The sequence below is a fragment of the Falco punctatus genome, assembly GCF_963210335.1.
Source record: "Falco punctatus genome assembly, chromosome: 6".
NCBI classification, from domain to species: Eukaryota; Metazoa; Chordata; class Aves; order Falconiformes; family Falconidae; genus Falco; species Falco punctatus.
Window position 1 is genome coordinate 43,334,282 of NC_137585.1, and position 26,707 is coordinate 43,360,988.

The 26,707-nt window shown below is 39.7% G+C and overlaps 1 long non-coding RNA gene across 3 annotated transcripts in view; it reads left to right on the forward strand.

The window, feature by feature from the left end:
* LOC308065429 overlaps positions 1-26,707 on the forward strand; it is a 98,105-nt gene continuing 71,398 nt past the window's right edge. For all 3 annotated transcript variants that reach the window (XR_013928765.1, XR_013928766.1, XR_013928767.1), the window contains exon 1: positions 1-26,707. This exon is cut by the window's right edge and continues 1,773 nt beyond it. This is a non-coding gene — a long non-coding RNA (uncharacterized lncRNA).

Genomic DNA, 26,707 nt, shown 5'->3' on the forward strand with positions numbered 1-26,707 from the left:
ATCTATCTATCTATCTATCTATCTATCTATCTATCTATCACTCCTATTTTATCTTCACTTACAAGGATTTTAAATTAACAAAAAATGAGCTGTTTGATGAATGTAATTTGTATAAAAATTCAACGGTGTTGCCACAGATAAAGCTAGGCAAAAATAGAGGTGTTGGTAGACTAGGTGCACTGTAACCCTACATATGTAAAGAAGACCAAGGCACAGAAAGGATACCTCTGTTTGTTGGAGAAGGATCCCAGGGAAAGATGCAATTAAAAAAAAAAAAAAAAGAATTCATACACATTTGTAGATTGAAAAGTGTGCTAACCAAATATAGGAAAAACGTCCTCCATTCCCAGACTGTCTGGTAAAATGAGATGCCCCTTGTAGGGGTCCGTTAAGTCCAGGGCTGGTGTCACTGCACAAGTCACACCATGCAGTCAGGCCTGGTGATGACATAACCTGCCAGCTGGAGGGGACTTCCCCAAAGAAGCCTATGTCACCACTCCTCAAAACAGTCCAGAGGCTTTCAAGGACTTCTGGAAACTGGATATAGCCAGGAGCAGCTGTTGTAACAGGTGTGCTGTTCAGTGATCCCTCAGGGTTAGATCCACAAGGGAATGAAACCTCCACTAACTCTGATTGTCAGGGGCCAGCTTGTGAGTCCATGATCCTCATATCCCTTTGGGTTTTTTTCAGCTGTCATCTTTGGAAATGTGTAAAGCCCATTTGAGCTTCAGATTTGGGTAGGCAGAGGAGGCTGGCTTGTCCCACCAACACGAAGCCTGAACCAGGACTTCCTTCCCTCTGGTGAAGGCTGCAAGTGGCCGGGGGATGGCTTCTGCTTCATTCCCTGCCTGAGTGGATGTTTCACCATGCTATGCAGACTGGAACAGTCTCCAGAGGGGAGATATCCAGTGTGGCTTCTCGTGTCACGTGGCTTGGAGCGAGGTGTATAGCCCCCTCCACCATGCATCAGCAGCTTGGTGGCTCTCAGATGAGAGGAGGAGCTCAATCCCAGCAGGAACACAGCAATCACAGTGTGCCCTCGTAGATGCAGGACTACTGACAGAGGCAGGCACAAGACACACCTCCAGTCTGGTAGATTGCACAGTGGAAGTATGATGCATTAACTGTGAAATATGTCTTTTGGTGATTCATACTATAAATTAAATGTTATCCTAATTCTTTTCAGTACAAAATGTACTTTGAAGAGTTATTCTTCTGGTATGAATCACCAAACCAATCCTTCCTCTAGATTAGCAACAGAGAGTAAACTACAACTGGTCAGGGAAAAGATTATAACTTTTCTCCACTCATTTTGAATTAGGGAATATATTCTGTTTAAGATAATATTTTCCAGGAAACCAAGTCTCCAAAAACTGAATTCTGGCACCCCTAAATGTGGACTTTCAAGCCTGCTGTCCAGCGTGGATAACTTATGTGGCCAGGCAGTTCTTGGTGTTGCCTCAGCCGGCACTGAAGTGGTGGAGGATTGGCTGCCTGAGGAGCAGCTAACGAGAGAAACCACAGGCTCAGCTGCCTTTCAGAGCCATTCTTGGTGGGAGTGGGGACCCAGAAGCCTTGGAAGTGCCACCGTTGCAGGAAGAAGTCAGATGGGCAATTTGGAGAAAAAAAATGGCAGGGCATCCAGAGCCTAAAAGTCCCTGGCATCCAGCTGGGGCATGTGGGGAAGCAGGCAGGGAGAGGCAGAGAGGTGGATGAGTGGGGTAGATCTTCTCCCTGGTTGCCTTGTTTTGGTCAAAAGCTTTGACAGAACTGCATATCCCTGCACAAAACTGAATATGCAGCTTTTCCCAAGGGAAATATTTCAACTAGTTGTCTTTAATTTCTTGAGTTTTGGATCCTGGAGGCTTAGAGCCTTAAATAGAATAGTAGAAGCCTTTGCTTACAGGTATGATCTTCAGCCTATTCACAACTCTAGCAGTGAATGTTCAGATTAAGTTTGGCATTTGGAGCATGGGGACAGAGCAAGACCTCTTGAGTTGAACTTGAAAATAAAGCATGACAGGAGTAGTGGTAGGAAGAACTACTTACCCACCAAACTGAGTGTGAATGCTATGGTTATGCACAGGAGGTGTTTTTAACAGCAAGGTCTACTGAACCCTAGCAAGCTAACTGCAGACCATCCCTGCACAGTGTAACCCCTGGAGAAGTATTTAACTCTCCTGTAGTGTGTTACACAACTGCATACTTATCAGCTGTTTTAGCAGCAATGAGCCCTGGAGTCTATTCCTGGCTGAAGGTGATGCGCTAGGTATGAGGAATAGAATAGTTTAAAAAAATAAGAATATCTAGAATAGCTTAGTCACTCCATAAGACACTGTCAGGCACTAGATAAGATTACAAAGAGTTAAATGTGATCTGGAGATGGTCTGCAGTAACAGGAAAGCCATGGACAGGACCTTCTCTTAAGTTAATTTAAAAAGTTATGATTTTCCCCAGCCTTTGTTTGTTGAGGTTCATGATTTCAGTCAATGATAAGGAAAATGAATTCTAAAAGTTTCCAGGAATAGGCGCAAGTTTTGGCCTGGGCAATGTTTTCTGAAAATGTAGCCAAGCTCTACCACTGTAGAAGCACAATAGGAGAAACAATGCAGTTTAAGAACAGTAACCAGCTACTTTAGCATCTTCTAAAGAAAAGAAAAGAAAAAAAAAAAAAAGGGGGCAATTTATTAAAAATTTGCCAAAAGTGCCAAATTTCAACTCTTTTTCTTTCTGCAATGTCCAAAATATTCAACTTTTTTTGTCGGACCACCAGAATAATCTGACAATGTTCAGGATTTATAAACTGAGTTTTAGAATTTGCAATAGCAACAGGATTTTTACTTCGGGAAAGTTTAAAGAGCTGATGAAAACTAAATTACTGCTACTGAACCATAACTTAAAGCAAGAAGAAATAAACTAAACTATTAAATGCACCAGAAATAAATGACAAGTTTTTTTCTTGTGAGTTTATTGTTCCTTGTAGTTGGGATACCACATACAAAATGGTGGTTATTACAAGCAGCTGCTGTCTCTAACTGCCCTATTATTAGCACTATTAGCACTTGCTGCTCTCAAAAGTCTTAACTAATCTACATTTTTAATCATAAAAGAACACTGCGCTTTTCTTTCTAAAAGTGGATCTACTCCACTCTTTAATAGTTTTAGTCTTCAGCTTTCTAAGTATATTTCTTAAAGCAATGTGGCATTTTTCTTGCTTTATACTGAACTCCTTCGGCCCACAAAAGTATTCTAAAAATGTTTTTCAAATTCAAAAACAGTCTTCTAGATGAGTTTTACACAGAATCATTATTTTTGGAACATATATGTGCTTTTCAGAGTGCTTCATAAAGTTAATCTTACCTAAAGATGTGAGAAAGCACAGAGCTGTTACTATAAAAAAATGTTTAGGTGGGTAAATACTATCTTCAGTTTTATGACTTTAGATTTGAAGACATCTTATTATATTTCAAATGAAATGCAGGTAATTAGAAAAGAAAACAAAAAAAATCTGAACAAAGTAAAAAAATAAGTAAGAAGTAGCTTACTGTGCATGTCAGATTTTAATATGAGTAGAAAAAACTTTTCTGCATAAATATTTATTCTTTAATTGTTTATATTCGTAAGTCATTCACATTTTTTTTTGCAGCCCTACTGAAATATGTTTGTTAGGTTTGAGATCAGTATGCAAACCATAAAACTTGAAATGCCAAATTGCATTCCTCTCCAAAGCATGTTAAGCTTCTATTGCACAGTATTGTGACTGCAAGGACATATTGAGATGTTCATATCAACACATATCATAATACATGGGTATACTGAAGGTAGGAGATGTAGATGAAGAATTGATTGACCCTCAGAGAAGAATTTAAATTACCTGGTCTCTTTCAATGCATGTGATTATGAGAATTTTCCCCATCTGTCCTTCTGCTCTGAAGAAAAATGTTCATGGAACTGACCAGCAGATGCTTCATTATTGTTAAACCACTGACAGAATAGTAAGGATACCATGTGACTGTTACCCCTCTGTATGATTACTTGGCTTGCTTTGATTTCTTCTTTCAGGTTTAAAGCTGCTTCAGGCAATGCAAAACAACAGAATTGGCATGTTCCTTACATGTAAGATGAATATTACTTTTATTATACTGTTGGCTTCATGAGGTTTATTCAAAATTCATATAATGATAAACATTGCTTTTCAGTGCTGTTTCATTTTCATAACCTGATCTGTCCTCCATGAAGAGCATGAAAGCTGTACTACATCCAGCCATGTATTTTCATACATTTATTTCATGTAAAAGCATCAATATATTGCTACATGTGGTCTTTAGCTCAAATAAATAGATATTTTGGTACTGTGAAAAAATACAAAAGGATAAATTTCTACCTTTTCTTTGCACAGCTATTATAGGTCCAAATAATTATCTATATCTCATCATGTTGATGAGTGTTTCAATATTTTAACTAATGAAATAAAACTAAATATTTTTTTAAGAAAAGTTTATAATGTGAATATTTCTCTTAATTTTCTCTCAAATGCACAAGCATGGCCTCTGTATCTTCAGTTTTATTATGCTATGGGTCTGCACACATGCTGTGAAACACAAGCACATTTTCATGCTTTCAGAGAGGACTGAAATTTATATACAACCATCTGACAACCTAATCATTCTCTTAGAAATCATTGGGTTAGAGCTTTGCTTTACATTTTTCATTAGTATCCATTAAATCAGCAGGATAGATTTCTTGGCAAGACTGTAGCAGCTCCATCATTGGAGATCTAGGAACTTGCTAGACAAACATCTATTTCAAGCTTCATAAAACAAATTAATCCTACTTTTGGACAGAGTGATGAATTAGATAGCCCCTAGCACCACTTCCAATCTCATGATTGGATCATGTTTCCTGAAAAAGAGCATATAAAATGATTTCTGGCACATGGAGATTCTGAATCAGGCTGTAGACTGACCCTATTGACCAGATGGTCACTTCTCAGCAGAACGGCAGGAGGTGTGTGTGTGTATGAAAGGTATGGGTATTTATAGGTGGGTGTTGAATAAAAACTTAGGGGGAATATGATGAATAACTGGAGAATGTAAGACATTCTGTCATCTCAGAATCCAAGAAAGAACTCTTTATCCCAGCATGTGTCCCTGATGTATCTCTGAGATGCCTCACAGAGATTAAAAAATGGTGAAACAACAAATTTAACTGTTCATTTGGGGTAGAATGAAAGAAATGTTAAGTGTGGAGAAATGTTTTTTGCCATTCTTGTCAATAGTTTGAACAGGAAAAAAGCCACATGGAATTTACCATAGTGCTAAGTTCTTAGAAGTGAAAAATAACAGTAATCAGAAAAGGTTGGAAATTTGTTATAACATTTGTTTTTCACCCTTTCCCTGTCAGCCTATGAACACTGAGAATTCTATTACATTTTAGAAGTTCAAAATCCTTTATATGCATTAGAAATTACTGTCTGTGCTATAGCAACACCTGGAGACTCTAAAGGAGTCTTGGCCTTTTGAAGATAAATGCATACCCGCAATACTTAGAAGCAATGCATTTCCCACAGAGTTTGAATTCCAATCAGAAAAGCCAGGAAAGAGATTCCTAGTTTGTGAGGAGGGGTTTGTGTTTCTTTTTGCTTGTTGGTTTGGTTTGGTTTGGTTTGAAGTTTGTAGAAACTAATGCAGAGAAAAAGCACATATGTGGCTTAAAAATTATGCAGGAAACCTATGATACATATCGCATATGATGAATCGCTGCCAAAGGTTGTTCTGTAGGCATATAATAATATTTATTGTAAGCAGACAGTAATTATACGATTTGATCTACAAGTTGCAAGAGATCACTTGAAGGGATCCAATGGCAGGCCCATGACCTCTGCTTATAAACCATTTAGCAATCATCAAAAGTGGTTTTACGTGTGCATGTTTGTTTGCATACCCTGTTGTATGCATCTGAAACTCAGTTGCTGCTTATGCAATATATGGTTATTTACTACATTTGTCAGAATAGTATCGATATGCATTTTTTTGATGAGAAAAAAGTGAGTAATTGAAGTAGAAGGCTACTACAGAGAGAGAAAAAAAATCTGGCAATGTCTTTATAGATACAGAGGAGAGATTTCTGTATTGAGTGTCTTAAGTACAGTCTCTAGACTGTGCAGAACACTGAAGGAACTGCATTCCCAGCTTGGGAAGTTTGTCAGGAAGAAAATGAAGATCTGCTATTGCATTTTAGAAGGTAATTTTTGAAGTGAAAAACTTCATAAGATTAAATTGTGGACACTTGGCCATCCCATGTGAATCCATAATTTGTCATTCTACAAGGTGTTAAATCACCATGATGTCAACAGATCCCAGAAGACTTAGCTTGGATGACACAACTGCGACAATACTAAATGATAAAACTACAAGAAAGACCACATGGAGAACAGGGAAAAGCAACAAGTCTTAAGGTGCTTCCTGTAGTCACACATGCCACAAATATTAGCCAAGGATTTTTGCATGTAGTCAAACCAACATATTCTGCTTGACGAAGACAGGAAGAGAGTCACATGAAGTCGCTGGAGTAAGAAAAAGATAAAACGTGTATCTTATATTTTGTGAATTAAATAAAGACAAACTAATTCTTTTCACTTCCATTCAGTATTAGAAATATCAAACAATAAAATCCACAATGTACACTAGATTTATGGATAAAATGAAAAAGAAATAAAAAACATCTATTTTCATTCTTCTGGTGGAGTTTTTAGTTATGCTGAAGGATATTTCCTCAAATTGTAATAAAAATATGCTTGACTATCCATTGTCTGCCTTATAAAATGTTTTGTTTACAGATAAATGAGTGTAGATATACTTCAAATTTAAAGGTTTATTTTTAAGAAACCTGGGTGATTCATTATTTTATTGTTATGCTACTAATTTATTAGAAATTGGCTTCAATTCTTTAGTATTACTTATGTAAGGGAATTAGCACAGTGAATATAATTTTTAGAAATCTCTACCTGAAGGAAAAAATGTTGCTGGAATCCATTAAAATTAAGAGAGAGTGCTTATTTTCTGTTATACTTAACACTTTTTATTGACGCTAGGGCCTTATAGCACTTCCACAAACCTGTTAGCTTCATTTCTGGTAAACTACATCTGAGTTTGCTCTATAGGCAGTGGGCTTGGCAGTCACCAGGCACAGAAAGTTGTGGAGACCGGTTATGTACTTGCTCACTGTTCAAGTATAGGGTTCCTGAAGCGGATCTGACCTGGACTGGAGCATGGGACTGTTTATATCCTCATGCCTACTGGGACCCAGTTAAGAATTCCTGCCTGGATGCCAATCCATGGGTTACGTTTTCCAGCCAGTCTCCACTGTGACTGAGACCTTCCCAATTGCTCTGCCAGTTATGGTGGGAATCAAATTAAGTAAAAATGACAGAAAGACTGATCACAGTGGAGAGGAAGGAGGAAACATTGGCTGTGGAAGGGACAGGATCTGTTCAGCTGGAGGGTTTAACAATGACTTTGTTTGATGGGTTACATTTGTGAAGAACAGTAAAACTCCATGTTGTGGTAAGAGCACAGGGCCTTCACTCTTCTTGGCCAGTGGGAAAACATCCCCTGAACAAACCTACTTGCAACCCTTCACTCACCAGAGTATCCCCATATGCTACTGTTTGCCACCAAGGGCTTCTTTTGGATTAAATCTGCACTGGTGTTTGACCAAGGCACACAGAAAAGGAGGCTCAGAAGTACTATTCATTGCTGTCTCTGAGCCTCCCTCCTGAGGCCCTCAAGAACCCTCAACTGACTGTCAAACATAAAAAAAATAAAGTCAAATTATTACACACTGGAATATTTTTTAGGTAGTGTTGCCTATGCTGAGGGTTAAGGAGAGGGCATGTGACAGTATAAAAGCAAAACAAAATGAAACAACACCCCTACACCTGCAATTTATTAAATAATGTACCTAGCCTTTAGGCACCCATCTCCTGAAAGAGGATGGAGGCACAGGGTTTGCTACCTCACCTCCATGGGCAGCGTGTGCATGGGTTTATGAGCCTTGATAAGAAACCTTTCATTGCGAATGGGGGACACCCCAGGCTATGCAGCAGAGAAATAACAAGCTGTCAAGTGAATCTGAGATGTCATTGGTTCCCATATGATGCAGAGAAGAAAAGTGTGTTCTGTCACCTTGATGCCCAGGGCCTGTAACCTCCTCGGAGGGAGGGAAGCTGAGACACATCTTCCAGAGAAGGGAGTGCTGTCTACTTTGAGTGGTGAAGGTGGCAGGGGAGATGCTACTGCTGTATAATAACATCATGGCACAGTGAAAAGGTGCAGCCCCTCATCTAGCTCCACCACAACATGAGGGAACTGCAAACCAACAAATTTTGCCTCAGGAAGACTGCCTTTACCACAAGGCTAGAGACAGGGAATGGCATGTTATGTCACTCCCACTGTGTGCAATTACATACTAACGAACATCTGAGAGGAGACAGAAAAGAAATAGAGAGAAAGGAAGTAAAGGAATGAGGAGGCTTGACAGCTGAATGGAGGGCAGTTGGGACATCTGGGTAGGAGAAAGAGTATCTCTCTCCTGTTTTCAGGTCCTAACTGCACTAAACTAAGGAGGGATTGTGAGGCTGCACGTGTGGGTTTCCCAGCTCTGCCCCAAGCAGCTAGAAGTTGGGTGCTACCCATGTCCTCATCCACATCCAAAGCCAAGCAGATATGGCAGAACCTGTCTTTAATGTAAGAGCTTCACAGTCAGTGCACTCACTGAGGAAAGAGAACTCTTCATTGCATATTCTTTGATTCAAAATCATATTTCCCATCTCAGAGGTAAGTTTCCTGAGCACTGAGGTGTGAAGGGATAGAGATGCCCTTCACATCCTTAGCTGAAACATACTGCTGAGTGAAACCAAATTCAAGGTTTACTGTGGGAAAAAGAGATGAAGAGATGTAGAGCACGATTTGAGCACCCAGGTTCAGTTTAGAAAGGTGATGTCTTGGACTATAATGTTCTGTGCCAAAGAACAGTTTCTGTGTTTTGTATTAAAGAAAAACTGTCCCAGCATCAGAGACACCAAAACTCTAGATTTCCTCATCCAAAAACTGTCTTAACATTAGACTAGAGCATTTTCTTTCTCCTGTTATTTTATCTTCTTCTCCTTCTGACTCAGCAACCCCCCCTCTATACAGTGGCACAGCTTGGATGGAGAGAAGTAGATAAGAGAAGACGGAGGGAAGGGTCAGAGCCAAAGATTATAATTTTCTCTCTGCAGCAGACTCTACTCCCACAGCTGTGGCATTATTCTCAGATACAGCTTGCCTAGATCTGAAGACTGAATTGCACCGTAAGTCCTTCTGCCTGGGTGAAAACCTCCTCATATGAGGCTATTAAACAAACAGACATTTGTTCTGCTGCATCTTGTGCAAGAAAGTGTGGCTCCCTCTATTTCTTGAAAGGAGTTGTTTCCCATTAGACTGTTTTAGGATTACTCCAACTGAGTGTTCCAGAATAGACCTCAAATTAAATAGTGAATATTAAGTAGAGGAAGCATGGTAAGTAGAGGAAGACCCAGTTTCTGAACTTAAACAGTGCTCAGGCATGAGCCACAGAGACCTGCCAAGCCTGAGGTTGTTTTAGACCTGCACAAATTTTACTCTCTTCCTCCTTTACTTCTCAAAGCAAAGTTATGCCCAGTAACATCTTTAAACTTCTTAAAGATTTCCAAATGCTAGGAACCACTGCAAGAGCTTCTTTGCTCTATTTTCATGTCCAGATACCTTCTACTGAACCTTTGGTCTCACTTCTGCCTCTGATTTGTTCTTTGTTATTTGCCCCTTGAATTCAGCTAAGACCCAGATTCCTGACTGCATGCTCAGAAGGAAGGTGAGCCTTCAGCTTTGGCTGTGCTCAAGCTCACCCTGGCCTGGTTTTCCCCAAAAGGTCCTGAGTGAGGCCGTACATGAACAGGGATTGTGAGGATTGAAATCCTGGCTGCAAGTGCCTAAGTCCTCCCTAAAGCCCCTACTCAGCTGCTCTAAGGTTGAAATCAATAAACTAAAGCCAGAAGGTTCTGAGACAGATGTGACAAGTGTGAGGTAAAGGGTTAAAATAAGTGCCTTGTTGGTGGTTCATTTTCATAAGGGGGTAGGCATTCATTCATGCTGGAAGCCATTGAACTAGGAACGTATGAAGTCTTTAATTAAAGTTGATTAAAATGGTAATTTTTAGCGATCATTTAGAATAACATTTTTTTTCTCTCCTCACTCCACATTTGAAAACGTTCAAACTACTTCAGTGGACTGCAACCTAAGTAATCCTGCTCCTATTTTTAGGGACATAAGCCCTGGCTTCAGCAGGGCCATGGCAGTTAGAATAAGAAGATTTTGCAAGTGTGGAGGATTAGCCTTTGCAGCAGTTGTATGACAAAGCAATACAGTCACCACTGATAACACAGGAGGAGGAAAGAATTTATCATCTATTACATATTCATATTTGACTTTTTTTAACTCAGCAACCTGCTAAAATCTATCCAAAATGACTCTTCTTTTGGATTAACTCGTAGGTTTCAGACCCATGAATGTTTCACCTCACTGCAGAGCAGAGTGGAGGAATACTGGATGCCAGCACTGTCCTGGAAATGAGAACACTAAGCATCACAGTTTGGGTCCTGTCTAATCCTCTGGTGTGGAGTTAACCTGCTGAGACCTAAAAGCTCCTCTCTTCCTGGGTACTGATCTTTGTAATCACAAGGAAAGCAGCTAATTAAGTACACAGATGAAGGGACATTTTATTATTCAGCTCTTAGATATCTGTACTAGCTTTACACTTCCTCTAAAATCCATGCTCCAGCTGAGCAAGTGAACCAGTGCCCTTAAATTTTATGACATCAATCCTGCACTGGCGAACCTGCAGGATAACAAAGGAGAGAAATTACTGAAACAGCAAACCCGCAGAGGATAGCACAGAAGGCTAAGAGGTAAAACTTGTCATTAAAGCAAAAAGCCCCCAACCTACACCATTCCCCCTTGTCCCCTCCATAAAACCCCAAACAAAGACCCCCAAGCAGCCAAACTCAAAACTCTGTAATAGCCCTGCTTGGTGAAACACACAGGATTTCAGAACTAGGGTGGATAAAAAAGGTCAGAGACGTGTAGCTTTGTATATTTACTGTGTTGGGATAAATCTCGCCTTTCAGTTGCAGAAATTTTTGATGTAAAGAAGTGATAGCAGGGGCATCAGATAATCTTGGTTACCTTAATTTATATGTTTATCCGGTCCTGTTTACATTGCCTTGAAGTTCACTGTCTATAGATTTTTCAGAGGTCTCCTTTTCTGACGTAAACATTCAGGGATAAGGCACTTCAAACTCATGCATAAGTGTTTACAGCTCCTGAGGGACACACTTCTCTTCCTTTTTATGCAAACTTATGGCATGAAGCAGCCATTAATTCAGACCATAGGTACCCTGAAAGATACCCTATTGCCCACATACTGCAAGGTGTTGGAATGATTTTAAGTCATTTGCCCCTCTTGTAGTGCCTTAGGTCTTCTCTCAGGAAGCTGTCGTGTTCAATGGAAAAACAGGGGAGCCTTAAAACCTTGAAAGCCTCTTTAAGGTAACTGCTAGTGGGCAGATGCAACAGACAAGCAGAGATTTCTGGAAAGGAGGTCCCAGGAATCCTTCTTTTTCCAGGCCAATACTAGTTGCAGGGTGGTATAAAGGCATGGCAGAAACTCGGCGTTTCCAGATCCTATGTTGATATCTATGGAGAATGCCAGTGCTAGGTTATTGTTGGACTCAATGATCTTTTTCAACCTAAATGATTCTATACTTTGTATTTTCAATACAATGAAATACCAAACACAGGCGAACCTTCCTTAGTGAATCTATGACATTAGTATGAGCAATTTTGGTCTTTAAGCAGTTTCACTGGGTCTGGACATTAACAAAATTGTTATCCTCTGATACAGACCCATGATCAAAGTTACAAAGACATCTTTGATGCTGATAGATGTGCCTAGTGGGATTTGCAAAGCACCTAAAGAATGTAGGTGCCGAATTTCAATTGCTTTGGCAGAAATCCTAAAAGAGAGATTTACTAGATGACACAAATGTCTAAAAATGAGTTAGAATATTGCCTAAGTTTCAGGTGTGAGCCCTACCATCCCCCTGCAAGGGTTCTGAACCTTGATGGAGGAGTCTAAGGTCTCTACAGACTTCATGGGAGGCTCAGGTCCTTCTGTTTGCTTTGCAGCAAGCAACCTGTGAGTGCCTAGCATTAACTCATCAAAGTTTTGAGAGAAATGTCAGAAATACTGACCATCCTTGTGGTTCAAGACTCATATTCAGAACTTCAGGATGTTTTGATCAGTTCTGAATTCATAGAAAAGGTGGGCTGTTTTTTTTTTTCCCCTCCTGAGAATAGATTTATCCAGCCTTTCTTTTAAGAGAAGCTGAGCTCGATGTCAGAACTGCACCTGGTGGCAGCCTCCTTGTATTAGCCTGGTGAAAAAGCCCAAACACTTAGAGCCTTTTTCAGCTTCATCTTCCTTTTCCCTAAACAATGTCCTGAGTGTCAGCCTACACGATGCTTGGGCAAGGCCAGACTTTAAGCTACAGTGAAGCTAAGCCATTTGGATAACACACACCAGAGAGAAAGCGCATGCAAGGAAATGGGTTTGAGTGCTGAAAATCAGGTATTCAACTTGAAAAGCATGTTTCTGGTTCCAGCTCCTGCTGTGAAGACTTTTCTAGAGTTTTTAGTCCATTGGCTAAATGTGTGAGAAATTGAGAATTACTGCCCAGGATTCTCCACTTCCACCCCTGGATAGCCCCTGCTAGATATCCTTTTCCGTAAATAATGTCACTCAAGTTATTTGCTATGCAGTGCAGGAAAGACAGTGTGTCCCCAGGCTGCCTATTCTATCAGGGTTATGCTAGTCTCATGGATACGTGGGTTGGACTCTGCTCACGTTGCAGAGTCAACAGAATTTAGGGCTATGTTTCCAAACTGTCCTGCCACTGAGAAACATCTACTTCTGCTCCCTCAACTGTAAAGAAAAGGATGCCTTCATTACTTTGGAAGTGTGTTGAATACCTCTGCTGGAGTGGGATCTTCAGCAGGTGTGAGGTGTGTGCTAGCCATCAGCATACACACAATTGCCATATGCAGAAGGCATAGGTACCTAAAAGAAATCTTAATTAGCAAGTATCCATTGAAATTTAGATGCCTCGAAATTTAGGTGACAGGAGGAGGGGGGAAGGATGCTATCTTCTAATTTGGGATTGGAAATTTCAGTCCCTGTAGTTACTAAAGCCCTACTGGAGAGGCACTTATCTGATTCTTGGAAGCTTTGCAAATTTAACTTTGGAGCCCTTCCCTCTGAACCTCTGAACCCTAGATAAACAAGTGGAAGATTTTTCTTTGCTTCTACCTTCACTAGCAGCAGCCTGGATGGTTCAGTTTGTCCTCTGTGAACCCCTAAGGCTTACTTACTGTCATGGCAGTTCAGTCTGACACTTGTAAACCTGAACATCACCATGACACTGCAGCAGAACACTGGTGATTTAAGTGTAGGGTAATTTCAGTTTGGTTTATTTCTTATAAAAAATAAAATCAAGGAAAACTATCTCAGGGAAGTTTCATATAACATCACAGACCCTATTCTGGCATAATTCCATGCCCTCTAGAATATCCTTCCATTAAACCGATTGCAAAGCTTATATGCACTAGAAATTGAAAGGCAATGTGGGTTTATCACTTAATCTTTAATATTAGTTTTTCCTTTTTTTTTTTTTTTTTTTTTTTTTTTATGGGACACTTTAGTTGAATCTCTTCAGAGACTATATAATTTCTTTCCTGGTTTTCCATCTAAGATTTTTCAGTGGAACAAGTATTTGTCATAGATCATTTTGACCTGAGGTCTCCTCATCAACAATGTACACATCAACCACACTCTGAAATGTGTTCAGTTTTCTTTTAAATCTGTCATGAATTTGCTAATCTTCAGCTCACCCTCTATATCACTCAGATAAATTATAAGCCTAGCGATTCTGCAAATTCTGAGCAGCATCTCTCTTTTTTATTATTTTTTTCCTTGCAGCAGAGATTTGTTTCATGCACAATCATTTTAATTTGTTTATCAGGATACGAGAAAGGCATTTTGAATAAGATAAACACTGAGCTGAACTTTCACCCAAACAGGAACCAAATTAATCTCAATGTTAGGAAAATAGTCTTTAGAAATACTAAATCTCTGTTTTGCAGAGATATGGCAATTTCACAAGAAAACCAGAATGAGATATTTACAAAACCATTTATATGACACACTCAGATGATCTTTGGAGTAGAATAGTCTTCTAATTTTTGAAGTTTCCCCATCACTAGATTATATTGGTTCTGGCTTTTTAACAATGCACATAAAAATACATTTCTATAAATCTGGTTCATTGGTTTTGCTACTCTTTTGCACACTATGGTTTATTATATTGCTACCTCTTAGCTAGCCCCTGTTCTAGTGAGGTAAATTTTATGGGAGCTGCATTTAGACCAAACTATGCATACATAATATGCAGCTGACATTTTATATGAAATGCTAACAGAAGCAGCTGATTTTGTTTCTAGTGAAGTCAGTAGATACAGAACAAGTCCTGAAGTAAGTATTTATTCATGAGTATTAGTTGCTGCACACACATATCCTTACCTGGCAGATGTGCTAGGGACATGCAACGTTGCTAAGAGCTATGAGGACAGCATAAATTTTAGGAAGAATTACAATTCCTGAACTGAAAGAAGGAGTAATTGTTCCATCTTCTCAGATTACTTATGCTGGGATCAAACTGAAGTGCTTTGGTTAATGGTATGTGTGTTTGCTGCTACAGTTACCCTCCTACTGGAAAATACAATTTTGAAGAAAGTAAAAATGGCTAGATGAATTTGCCAATTTCATTGCAATTCAAGGGAAGAAAAGGGAGGAAGGCTTTTATATAAAACAGATGTCATATATACAAAATATTGTCTTTTCAGGTCTGTAATATTTTGGTTTTTCGATATGAAATGGTTTTGAATTTTAAAAATTCATAGAATCAAAGAATCACAGGAAAATTCAGGTTGGAAGGAACTTAATCCAGTCTGTTCCTGATAATAGACTCAACATTATACTCAGACCAGATTATAGTGTAAAAACTGCAGAAAAAATCAAATATGAGTCAAAATATTGTGATTAATCATAAATGGAGAGAAAAGAATAAATGATACTTTCAAGACAATTTGAAATTGTCTGCTTTCTTCCTGGTAGGCTATGATCCAATATTGAAAATATGAGTTTCCCAGGAAGCAGAAACTCCTTTATAACTCATTTATAACTTCAGCTGACAGCATCATAGTGTACCAAAGCCAACACAATAATACAAGAGTCAGATTCAGTAACTGAAAATCTCACGTGTCTAAATTAAAGCTGGTCAAAGGGCCACACTATTGTAAATATTGTAGTTGATTTACTCAGAGTGAATATTGATTTTCCATATACACAAGAATAAGTTTATACCCTAGAGGAATAGCAATCCAACCTGCATGTTAAGCTCAAGCACAAATAATGTGTCATTTCAGTATCAAATGGAAAAGTGTATTTCAAACAGTAAGGCTACCAGACCTCTCGTCTTTGGATTCCCCTGTGACTCTCTAGCAGTATTTTAAGACAGAGCTGAAATTCCAGATTCAGTGTTTCTGGTTCCCCAGATGTGCTAAATCCTCTTCTCTCATCCGCTTCTCACAGTCCTGGCAAATTCCGCCTCTCTCCTGTACCAGCTTCTTGCAACAAATAAAAAAAAAAGAAAATGAACCAAGGATTGACTGCTGTCCTGAAACACATAAAATTAAACCAAACAAGCCTTTCCATGCCCCTCTTCCCCACACAGTTGATACTATAAGTTAGGAAAAGAATGTTGTCTTTAAAAAGTCAGCCTCTAGGTATAAAAGGAATGGATAGTATTTAAGTACCTAATACAATCCAGAGTGCTTCTTTTTAGTGTTTTGACACTTTGATCAGACAAAATATTGCAGGTAACTTTGTACAGTATTTTAATGGAAGTATACTATGAATAAACATGTCTTGCTGCCAGCATGAAAAAAAGACAAGAAAGGCAAGAAAGTGGAAAGCAAACACATGTGTAATGTGTAAAGACACAGAATGAAAAGGAATAATAATAAAAAAAGTAATAACAGTGATACTGAATGGAGAAATACAGAAAACAAAAAAAAATGGGAGTGGAAGGAAATTAGAAGACTCAAAGGTGAAAAATGCAGTGAAGCAGCAAAATGGGAAATCCAAAAAAATAGAAAAGAAAAGCAAATAAAAATGAATTAAAGAAATCTCCGTGCAGTCACACTGCATAGAAATAAACAAAGTAGAACATCTAGGGAGATAAGGAGATAATCCAAGAATGAAAATATGAATGTAAATTGAAATGTGTATTATTGGAAGATGGGAACAGCAAATACTGTAATGTAAGTTAATAATGGAAAGCAAGGGGGAGGCCAAGAATTTTGGAAGAAAGTTCTTGACCAATTCGAAAAAGTTTCAGGATCTGATTTTTAGGTTTTTAGATTACAACTGACAAATCTTTCCATGGTGGTTAAAGACCACCACTTCCTCAGCTGCTTTCCCTTCGCTTTTGTTTTACTCTGGTGTTGGAGAGACTTGTTGGAAAGTGTGTCCTGCTTGTACTTCAGCTGCAGCAAGGCACAGCTTGCAGCGCTGGGGCTGAAGTGCTTGGGCTGAGGTTTTGCGCAGTCTCCATATGGTTCTTTGAAGGTTTGGGTTAGTTTGTCTACCAAAAGCCCTGTGTGAGAACAAATGTCAAAAAAGTCATTGAAGGAAATACACCCTTGCAAAAGGCCTGAACCATGCAAGGTCTGCTGTGTGGGGGAAGAGTAACATAAACCTTTGTTACAGTAATTTGGTCGATCATGGGTGTGTCCTTGAGACTAATGCTATAGTGCCTCAGACACTCTGAAACTCAATCTACACTAGATATCTAAAGGATACAGAGTCCTTTTGCTCCTGTCCACCTCTGCTAAGAGCTTATCTAGTTTTTGCTGTTCAAAAAAAAGTGTTTCCTGATTTAGAAGCAACTTTACAGGTTTTATTGCTGGGCATGGTACTCTTCCAAGTTTGAAAGATTGTTAGAGCAGAGCATCAGCAATGACAACATAAGGGGCAATATGTGTGACTCTAAGTGGGAGAGAAGGATCCAAGCAATGGAGTGTGTCTGTGTCTTGGGACAGCAGGTCAGAAGGCAGATTTACTGGTCTTGGAGGACTGGCAGGGGAATCTAAGCAGCTGAAAAAACCCCAGGGCTTGGATAACAGCAGAAAGGGTGTTTTCAACAGCGCAAGGGGATAGAGGGCAGAGGGATGGGGATCAGACCTCTGCAGAGGAGGTTAGATGCTCATCTTTCTTAAATACCCACAGTAATCTCTTAGATGGGTCCTATCACTGTACTATCTATTTGAGCACCTCACAGTCTTTAGTACAATTATCTTTTCACACCTTTTGTAAAATAGGGAATAATCATGATGCCCCAAGAGGCTGAAAAAATTTGTTCAAGATGATTCAGAAACTCTGTAGCTCAGCAGGAAGCTTACATGGAGGTAATGTGATCCTGCATCACAGACCATTGGGTTTTTTCATGATTCCCCATGCTTGCTCCCCTTATTCCTTTCGTCTTCAAGAAAGATTTCCACTAACTTCACCTAGTCACCCTTTTGGTCTTCTTCCTCTGCCCCTGCTTTCATTTGTAGGTGCCATGTTGGTACCTGTTGCTCAGCAAAGGGTACAGCTGGGGAAGGGATCTTCGGAAAAGCAGCAGAGAGCTGCACAGGAGGTGACCAGAGAGGAAAGCTGGGCTAATACACATCCAGGGTGTTGCGTGGCTGTGTCAGGCACTAGTAGGGAACCAGAAGCAGTGAACGTGGATAACCTGTATGTGTCAAAAATGCTTTGTTTATAAACAAGGGGAAATTAAGTGCCCCAAGGCTGCATTAGCACTGACTTGCTGTTGCAGTGAGATTGCTTATACTCTTCCAGAAAGTGCACACTGAAGCCTTGAGGCACTTAGGAGTGCTATAGTCTGCATGTTATCACAGCCATGGCTTTTCTTTCTGCACCGTGAGCCATGGCACCCGTAAAATACTACTGCTGTAATAGGAAGCAAAGCACGTGTCCACAGCAAAATAGGGTCACAGCATTTAGCTTGCTGAGGCACAACCTGTATTTATGTGAGTTTCCTGAACAGCAAAACATCCAGTCTACCTGCACACCAGTCACTCAGCTACTTCACAAGAACAGCAAGTTAAGGACCACTTTTCCCCACCAGTTCACAACTCACCATTTAGCTTGCCACAACCTGCTCATCCCATGCCTTCCTACTGACCAGCTTCCACAGCCGAGAAGCCTTGCTCTCTGCTTGCAATGCAGCCTGCAGAGCACAGTGCATGTTGTGACAAACTTGGTCACTCACCCAGCTCATATTTTTAGCCAGCCCTAAAGGAAACCCCATATGGTAAATAGTAGTGTCTGTAGTGTCCTATGCCTGCACTAAGATCGTGCAAAGGCACTAGTCTCCTTGGTTCCAGCAGCTCCAGTAGCAACCATGGACATGTGGCTTTTGGAAGACAGCTGGTACCCAGCCAGCCAGCAGGCTAGTAAGCTTCAGCCTGCAAAATGTCCTGTAGCTCTACCCCCATTTCCTGTTATCATAGTCATAGTCCTGCAAAATCGATTCTGTGAATCCTTTTGTCACACAGCTACCTTTATCTAAATGTATGCACCTCAAACTGCAGTTTTCAGCTGGGGTCCACAGACACAAATGATGCTGAGAGGTAAGAGATGGAAGTAGCCTGAACCAGCTTCCCAAGAAAGGGTCTGCCACCCCAGAAGAACACTGTTAGAGGTTTTACAACTCTCAGACTACAGATTTAGGTGACAATTTCCATCTTCAGGGAAGCATTAGTATGTTTGGTCAGACTGGCAGGGTCTGTTGAGTGAGCACACGCATATATGTATACATGTATTTGTTAATCCTATGCTGAAAATTTCTAAAAAACTACCTGCAAAGAAATGATGACATACTGACATCTCCTTTTCCATCCCAATAAAAACTGAACAAAATAGTCCGTCAGTTTCACAGCAGCAAAAGAGTTTCCTTTTGCTCAATGACAATTTTGTCCTATCGGTTACTAGGATGGGAAGCCTTGCTACAGCATATATTGCTTTGCTGCATTGTTCTTAGGTATGTAAAAATATTAGCTTGTGGGGTTTCCTGAAATTTGGGAGCAATAGGAAAGGAGCAATATAATTATCTTTAACCATATTAAAAGCTAAGGAAAAGCGTGTGAATTTGTTTTAATTAAACCAAATCACTCTACCAGCTTATGCCCTAAACAAGGCCATTTTAGCAAATTCTGTCAAATGAAACCCAAGTGGGATGAAGTGCCAAGTATTTTACTGCCAACTCTGTAAATGCTGGTGACATTATCCTCTTATTTTGCCAGTGTAATAGGGGATCAATTGTAAGATTCTACAGAAGCTCAGCTACATAATCATTAATTATGGTTTCTGCATTAACTACGAAGAAAAAAAATTGGTAAAACCTTTCCTAGTTTCAAATGTCAAGTTGAGTCTGCAAGAGGCTGATAAATGTACTGAAGATTCTTTGCTCTTGGCATGATTACCCATACAGTCATCGTTGTTGGTTACAATAAGTACAGTGTTGTTACAGCTGGGAAAATGTAAGGCAAAAGATTGTGGAATATAGTAGCATGAAATGCTGTATTAAGCTTTACAACAGTGTTCAAAGACATAGTTGTTCAGGAAAATGGAATTGTATACTATGCAGATAACATGAAAAGGTCATGACTGTACAAAATTTTTACAAAATAAAAACTATTCCAAAACTGGAATAATGCTCTGATCCTAGGTTTGATTATTGAACATAACAGTCCACATGATCTGAAGATACATCGATTTGGAAATGCAAACCTATCATAACCTATATGTAAGCAATTGCAAGAGGCATTACTTTAGCTGCTAAAAAAACAAGGGAGTCCCCTTTGCAACACAGAACATCCTCTTTCTTAAGCTGATGAAAGCACCTTGAAGAGAAAAATCCTCAGATCCCTTGAGAGCAATGGAGAAGAAATTATACCTTCTTATTAAGAACTCCTGTGTGCAAAATACGATTGGGGCTCTGAAGTAAAGGTAGCACAACAGTAGGAAACTGGTAATAGTTGCGCAGTTGCCTTTTTGCTAAGATAAAGCTTGCTCTTGGGCAAATGGAGATTCAAACAAAGCCACGTGAGCTCTTCATCTTCCATGGCCCCTTTATCTAATCTAATGGCAGGCAAAGAGAAATCTAGGTCCTCGTCATCACAAAGTGCCTTTGATAAATCACTGTCTTGGTAATGCTGGCTCAGTCCATGTGACCATGGCTTCGTGATTTTTGTTGCTATGCTTGGGGTGAAAAGACATTTGTGGTCTAGCCTCTGGGGGATATACCAAGTTCCTTGTAAATATGAGGTCACCCACTGATTTACAGCTTTACTTCTCCTGCAGTTTTCTGGCCAAAGAAAAGTAAAATCAGTATTCCCTCTTTTGAAAATGTACTTTGCATGTACCTTTCATTACACAGCACTTCAATAAATGAAATAAAGCTTGATGACTTGAGGCAATATGATATTTACAGATAATTTATTTTTAATTATCTTCTGCCTGTAATGCTTACTGTCAGACTACATCCTCTATACACTTGTACAGATTCGTAGTGGCTGAAACAGAAATAAAATGGTTTGAGCTTTTAAACCCTTGGCTTTTTTAAGGCTTCAACTGCAAATGTAGAACATGACATTACAACTAAAAAGTTTTACTATGGAAGGCTGTCATGGAATCATAACATGTTTATTGGTGTTTGGAAACCAGTGTTTTCCACTGATGGCAATGGCTGCTTGTCTGGATTTCTCTGCTGAGAGTCTCCATGGTTATTTTTCCACCATAGCTAGTATAGGATGACAGCACTGCCTAAGCTACATATCTCAGTGAAACCTGATTGCCTTTTCAGGACTGGCTAGTTTTGCTTTCTTAACATCTGCAGGGACTGTTATATGATTCTGACTTCAGCATAAATCAGATTTATTGCAATGTGCATGTAGTAATTTGTATTTATGTACCAAAGTTTAGGTTTTAGGATATTGCACAAAATCCCAGACTGCATCATTAAACAGTTACTCTATAGTATTTATTAACTGGTTTTCTGCTGACAGTAATTTTATCATACATTCATAAGGAGGAATTGTATTTCTGATGTATATATATGTATTCGTTATAATAATCACAGAATGTTCCAGAAGGACTATTAAACTTGCATGTTTCCACAATCTGTTTATGTAATGCTTATTATATGCACAGCATATATCTGCTTTTCAAGGAAATTGCAATAAAATGTGCAAACTGTAATCTCTTTAAGACAAGGACTTCTTATTCCAAGTGCATTGCCAGCAGTCAGCAATGAAAAAACAGAGTAAAATACGTATAGCATGTTGTCACAAGATGCATCAGATGTGATCACTGCTACAAGTCTCCTTTCCCTAAAGGTACTTCTTCTTATGCTGTCTGAAGAAAGAAAACCTTTTGAATAGGCTTGGTAATTTCCTCTGCAGGGTCAGAAGATGTGCAAATTAGAGGTTGCCAAAAATATTTCACAGGCACACACAGACTAAGACCTTGTACTTGTCTTTAAACAGCCAAAGAATCTCAAGCCTAGCAAGTATACTAGAGACATGTCAAGTGATGAAATTGAATGTGAATGTAAAAGCTTTTCCCTGCTAAAAAAGAACACAGTCTTTAGATTAATATTAGCAAACCCTACTATGTCACATTGCTACAATCAGCATCTCTCTTGGAAATAAGAATACATTAGTTCAGGTCAATATCTGCACTCCCATCAGACAAAATTACCTAACTGTCTTTGTCTGGTAATGATAATGACATTGTTAGCCTCCAGGGAGTTGACGTCACACAACTAAGCAACTCAGGAAGAGCACTGCGTATAAGTGAACCAGCAAAGACCTCCACGGGTATGGACTGATTCAGCTGATGGATGCCACATCAACCCTGCTGTGCAAAAATCCAAATATGCCCCAAGCTGCACCTGATAAAAACCCAAGCAAATTGCAAAAGAGTTTTTTAGGCATATAAACTGTTGTAAGTAACCCGTTGGAAAACAAATGTTGAAAGAATCAAATCTACTATAATCATGCTTGGATGTATACATGTGTTACTGCATTTGTGATGGCTGATACTCCTTTCCATTGTAAAAAGTCAAAACACTTTACCTAATCTCTTTTGCTGTTGGCACCTATCTACGTGTCTATATGCACCTGCCTACCTACCTCTGAGTATAACCAGGTCTCCCAAATACAGCTTCCTACAAATAGGAAAAGGTAGCAAAATATGAAAGACTATGAATAAGATTGACTGAACTGTATTATCGGCACTGAAGTAAAGGTGGCATGTGGAATCTTTTCTTCACTAAATAAAAAATGACTGTGCACTGTTTGCCCACTCTGTCTATTTTATAAGAAAGGAACAGCCAGTTTATCAGAGTGATTATAGGGGCTAGGGTAGGAGGATTTTTTTGGTGTTTGTTCAAGGGTTTACGTGAAACTAATTCTCTCTGTATATTGCATTTATTTAATTAAAAGAGAGGCTCAGTCAATATTGCTGTAGCAAAGCCAAAGCATGTCTGAACTCATTAAAGTAGGGTTTGTACGCTGACACTGATGAAAGACCTGCTGCTGGAGCTGCTGCTACTCTAGTTAGTTTTTATTTGACATCAAGTTGCTCTGCCTGCACTGTCAGAGCTCGCATATGAAGTCGTAGCACCATGAAAAAAGAGTATATCTGACAAGAAGCCAGGGATTTCTCCAAAGATACCTGGACATTGCATCATTTGCCTGGCGTGTGATATAACAAGCTTGGGCAATCTGCTTCTCGCTCTCTTTCTTCTCCATCTCAAAGTGGTGCCTGTCCTCTTTCTGCGGTCTCCTCCAAATAGCTGCGTGTGGGAGGAGATACCTGCAATACAGCTTCCCCTACCCGCATTCCACCTCACATATGTTTGAGAAGGGAAGAAGAAATGGAGCAGTCGCAGGCATCCAAACTCAACACTTGTGAAAGGAAGCAGCTCTGCTAGAGCTAAATCTTCTGCTGCCAATGGTTTTCAGCCCACTGGGCTGCCAGGAAAATCTGCAGTTAGTGGTTGCAGCTTACCTAACATCATAACTGTGTGGACATGCTTTTGTAGGGCATTCATGAAGGCTGACTTAGCCCACTCAAGCTCATGTCACCAGACTGCCTCTCATAGCCAGGGCAGAGGCAGGAGAACATGCAGAACTGTTGCAGAATCCTGATTCTCTCCAGTGACTGCAGAGGTGATTAGCCTCGCTAGGCTAAAGTTAGCTTCCATGAAAACTCTTTTTAGTTGTACTTTTATCAAAATGACTGCTTCAGGGTCGAGCAGATTATATTCCCATAGCTGCATTTTGATGCGCTGTTTTGCTTTATTTCTCTCTGCACAGTGCTGCTTAAGCACTGCCCAGAATTTTTAGGAGCTTCAGATCTGATCTGATTCATCTGTTTTGAATAGTCTTGCTATGTTAGCCAGAGAAGATCCTTTTTATTCCCTCTTTTAACCTGCAAGCTAGGTTTCAAAAAGGATCTGTCCCACTCTGTTCATTTGATGGTTTGTTCATCAATTCCTGTGAATGACTTTTAAGCACACTGATCAATTCCAACTTCATTTGCCAGGGCACAGATGTCTCAGAAATATTAGCTTACTCAAAAAAACCCCACCAAAAACCAACCCCCCCAAAAAAAACCAAACCCAAACCCCAAACCCAAAAACCCACAGCAAAAAAAAAACAGAGGGGAGGCAGAGGGATTGGGGCTTGATTAGCCTGGAGAAGAGTATCCTCCCAGTGCCTATGATGAGGTCATCAAGAAGATGTATCCAGGTTCTTTGCAGTTTTGCAATGTAGTAGGAGAAAAGGCATAAATTGAAATGGAAAAGTTTCAGGCTGGCTGTAAGAGGAAGCTGTTTCCCCAGGAGGACAGTTAAGCAGTGGGACAGGGGCCCATAAAGCCTCTGCACTTGCACTGGAGGTTTCAAGCTGAATGAAGCTCTGAGCAACCTGGTGTGATCTCAGCACTGACCCTGCTCTTTGGTGTTGGGACTAGGGATCTCCAGAGGTCCCCTCGACTGAATTGGTTTGTGATTCTGAGTAGTCTCCATAGAGGGCGTTAAGCACTGCTGGGCTTAGGCAGGAGTGCCTGACCAAACCCAGGATGAGAATTTGTATTTATTTTCATTACACTTAGGAAGAAATTTTTAAAGATTTTTCTATTTTTTTTTTTGTAGCAAATAAACTACTTCAAACACTTACACACTTATATACATTAACCTAGAAAAGCTGAGAGATCATACTTTGCATTTTGTGCCTCTAAGAATCTCAGAACTACACGACAGTAGCTGTTTGAGGTACATTCTTGCAATGGTGCTCTGGGACTGGGGGCCCTTGCCTTCTCCTTCAGCATTTTCTCCATATGCTTACTTTCCTCTGACCCTAGCAACAGAAGATTTACAGTCGCTTACCAGGAAGCTGCTGAACCCCTCTCACTTTAATGACAAAAATCCCTACCAGCTTCATCCTGTGTGCCCAATCTGGAAAAGCCCAAATCCTGCTGCAGGCACTAAGCTGCAATATCATCCAAATGCCAAGACAAAACCTTTACCAAAAGAAGCAGTAGCAACATTATTCCCCATCCAGTATCAGACCCTGCTGTGGTCTCAGCTCTTTCTTGCCTGCCAGCTCTTTCAGCAGAGGGCACATTTGCACTAGAGAGGAATCAATCCTCCTGATTAAAACTTGGAAAATGTCTCCCACACTCCACTCCTACAAGGCACAGTGGCATCCAGACGAGCCTGACCTGCTCACCTTTATGCCCTTCCTTTGTGCTCCACTCTAGTACATCTACTAGCATCAAAAGGCAGGTTGCCAGGGCAGCTCCAGAATTGTTCTCTTGGCGGTATAATGCAGCAGAGATGCTGGGCTTGCCCATAGTGCTGCTCCAATGGAGCTACGCTACCTGCAGGACACAAACCTGCTCTGCCCTGTGAGGTTGTTCCCATGCCTTGTGGATATGAGACCACTTGGAGTGACATGAGAAGAGATGCTCACACAGAGATGCTTGCTCACTCTCTACTACAAACACCTGCTGTGGGCATCCTAAGCATGTGGACCATCTGTTTATCCTGTTTTTTTTTCCGCAAGCAGGCTTTTTTCCTTCAACCCTTGCCAGCTTTTTTTTTGGTTCTGGTTTGTCTTGACCACTAGCTCCCAGCATCCTTTCCTTGGAGGTCCCTTCCTCTGTGACACCCTGACAGAATTTTCTCTTCTTGTTCCACCTGGAGAAGATTTCTCAAAGAGTTAGATTTGGCAAGTGGAAAGCAGAAGCTCGGCTTTGCCTTTTCTAATGACATTTTTAACTTCCATGGAAGAAATCCAGCTAGGCAATCTACCCCAGAGTTTCTGTTTGCCCCTGTGCAAGATAATGTTACTGCAAACTTAGTAAGCAATTTATGTTATTTAGCTGAAAATTACATTTTGAGGGCAAAAGAATAAAATTAGCATGTTGAAAGACTGACTCTGCAATGTTCTCTGCACCAGTGAATGGCAGCCGTGCCCTGGCTTTGCAGGTCCCGAGCATAGACTGCCAGTAAGGACACTAGATGTGCACACAGATTAAGAATTAATAGGGTTTATAAATATATTCTGCCAGTCAAACAATATTAACTTTAATTCAAGCTGTAAACAAGGTTTGCATGCCACATATGTCTGTTTATATCTGTGACTGCTGAAACTGCTTTAGTAGAATGGACAGGCAAGTTTTCCACATTTTGGTAGTAAATTAAGAAAAGTCTATTTCCCAAGCACTCATCCAAACACATTATTAGAAAGCTTAGGTCCATATTAGTTTCTAACTGCCTTCACATCACAAATTTATTCCTACTTGAAACCCTTGTAGTCCTTCATTATTTCTGAATGTTCAGTATTTTGGGGTTTTCTTTTTTCGCTTCAAAAATATATTTTTTAGGATTAAGAAAAGGAATTTTATATTTTAAACAAATATATATTCTTGTGCAATAATTAGGTTTTATTTTTAGTGATTCTGCTCAGAGTTTTATTGGCAAATACATGTACAAATTCACAAAGAAAATATCAATCAATATTTGTTTTAATAGAGCACCATTTTGGAATGATATTTTGAATGGCTTTCCTGTGGCAGAGCTACCCCAACTAGAAAATACAGTTAGACCAAATACATTTATTGCAATCAGTTTTGAAAGAAATTCAGTGCCCTTCAGGCAAATTATTTAAAAAAAAAAAAAAAAAAAAAAAGTTTAAGCAAGCAATCTGCTTGGTGTTTATCTACACACAGGCACACAGGCCTAACATTCCTGCCGACAAACATTTATCTTTTCCCTACTAATTCCATTTTAGTGCTTCATGTTGATTATTGCTGTTTTCATTATAATTTTCCCATTTCTATCCCAAATTTATGAAATTATTTACAACCAAAAGCA